Raw genomic sequence first — 2,500 nt, forward strand, 5'->3', positions numbered from 1 at the left:
TACTAGCCACTAATATCTGGCTTCTGCGCGTGTCCTTCAACACAGTGGAGGGAGTGCTGATTCAGCTAACTTCACCTTTAATTTTAGAGGCGCCCCCATTCAATCTAAACTTCCTGATCTGATCGTGACTCTTAGCACCCTGAGGCCAGGCCAAACCCTCAACCCCAGACTGGAATAATACCTGAGCCAGCCATCCCTCAAGCTTAGTTGCACATGTATACACTTCACACTTTTGAGCTTTAGCATGTCAGGGTTAAGAGGCAGTGACGATCAGCCATTTTGAGGTGAGGTCGTCTGTGTGTGCTAAGGTGACCGGAAGGGGGCCAGGGGTGGCTGGAAGGAGCAGGCCTATGGCCCATCTGACCCAGAGAGATAACATTCCTCAGCTGAAGGGGAAACAATTCACAATGGGTTACAGCGTTTTAATGGGCTGGGCATGTGGGTTAGTTTTGGAGACCAGAGACCAACATCTAACAATCAAAACACACTTGAGTTTATCCTGCCCTGCCCTCCCCTCCCCTCCCCTGCCCTGTGCCCTCCTTGGCAACCACAGCATATCCATCTCTGAGAACATGTTTTGCTGATGAAATCTGTCTTTTCCTCACACACTCTCACCACCCTGCCTGATGACAGAGCCTGTCACACACAGCCACACGCCCCTGCTGAAAAGACAGGGAGACTGGGAATGCCACGGCGCCCACTCAGAGCCTTGAGAGCTTCACCACATGAAGAAAGAAAGCCTCCCGGGCCTCAACACCCTCAAGAGAACCGCCAGCCCTGTCTCCTTCTTCCTCCTCTTCCTCCTCCTCCCCCTCAGTCCCCCTCGCTTCTCCCTGTGAAAGAACACGTTGTGGAAGTGTAATAAAGACTTAACTTTAAGGCTGACCCGCACATAACTATTTTGGGCTCTCTTAATTAAAGAGAGTTGAGGGAGGATGTGTGGAATATAAAGTGAGACCTGCGGATGGCGCTGGGGTTGCGGTCGAGATGAGGTGTCTGAAGGTGTGTGTGCATATTCATGAGTACAGCACTGTGCAGTGTGTGCTAATTAAAGCCAAAGGTCTGTCTCCCCATGTGATGACAAGCATACATTTTGTCTCATTTCAGACTCCAGTGTAATGTTATGTGAGGAGAAAGGCCCATTCTGCCTTTATGACGTGTGCACTCCCCCACAGCCCCTGATAAGTAGCGTCAGCTCTGCTACAGAATGACATTACTGGAGGTTCTGCCTCTCCTTTCTTGTGCTGAATCACGTACACAAGTTATTTTCTCCCTCTCTTTCAGCACTTCTGAAATCACTCTCTGTACTCCTCTTTCTATCTGCCTCTTCCTTTTAATGTCATTTTCTCCTCTCCTCTCCTCTCCTCTCTCTCTCTCTCCTTCTGTTTCTCCTGTTCTCAACAGGCACTCAGTGTCATGTCTGGCACTTACACAAACAGTGGAGCGATTGTCAGACATTTCTGCAGCTGTGACTATAAAAGGAATGCCTTTCTATGTCTGATGGATTCTCTCTCTGTCTGTCTGTCTGTCTGTCTGTCTTCATGTCTTTCTTACTAAGTCTGTTCTATCTCTTTTGCTCTATGTGTCTTTTTTCTCTTTAAGTCTCTCTCTCTCTATATCTCTCTCTCTCTCTCTCTCTCTTCTGCTCTCTGAGAGCCCCTGCCCCAGAGCCGCAGAGCCCCTGCATCCTCTCATTGTCAAACCAATTTATAATTTCTCCTCAAAGACGGACTGCCTCCCAGTGCTCATTTACAGCCCTGTCTCACATCTTCTTCCTCTCCCTCTGTCTCATCCTGTCTCATCCTGTCTCATCCTGTCCCTTCACCTCTCTCTCACACACACACACACACACACACACACACACACACACACACACACACACACAGTGTCCTGTTACACTGTCACATTCTGTACACCTACACATGTGAAAAAACCTGTACAGCTTGTGCCTGCATTAAAACACATTTCACAAATACAACACATCAACAACACCTTTAGCTTCACCGTTAGCGTTAGCTTTGTATGAACATGAAATCTGTCTGTGTGTCCAGCTGTCTGTGTGTCCCACTCACCGCCACTCTGTCTATTTCTGCCTCCTCCTCTCACTCTTCGTTTAGCTCCATGTCATCCCCAAACCCCAATCATCACCCCAAACCCCTCAGAGTCAGAGTCTGCTCCTGCAGCACAACAGTTCAGTTCAGATGGCTCTGGGCAAGGCCAGGTACTGATCCGCCATGGCTAGTGAGAGGATCCATCACCTCCCAATCAGACCCACGGTCCCCTCTCTTCCACTAGCCTCAGTCAGGCCCCCACCTCTGCCCGACACGACCCCCCTCCCTCCCTCCCTCCCTCCTCGTGCGTCCCACTCCTGTCCCCCGCCTGAGCAGAGGGAGCCATCTTATTAACTGCTGTTAAATTACATTTCAGCTGAAGAGAGAGGGTAATTGCATTTTGGGCAGTGTGGGAATTCCCCAAACCCTGGAGATGTATTGATAGTCGC

General features: G+C 49.7%; 1 protein-coding gene across 7 annotated transcripts in view; it reads left to right on the forward strand.

Annotated features, from left to right (window-relative positions):
* The window catches only part of sulf2b (sulfatase 2b), a 154,322-nt gene that overhangs the window by 115,586 nt on the left and 36,236 nt on the right, over nt 1-2,500 (forward strand). The gene's annotated exons all lie outside the window — the stretch shown is intronic.

This window comes from Clupea harengus, chromosome 4 (assembly GCF_900700415.2).
Source record: "Clupea harengus chromosome 4, Ch_v2.0.2, whole genome shotgun sequence".
Classification (NCBI taxonomy): Eukaryota; Metazoa; Chordata; class Actinopteri; order Clupeiformes; family Clupeidae; genus Clupea; species Clupea harengus.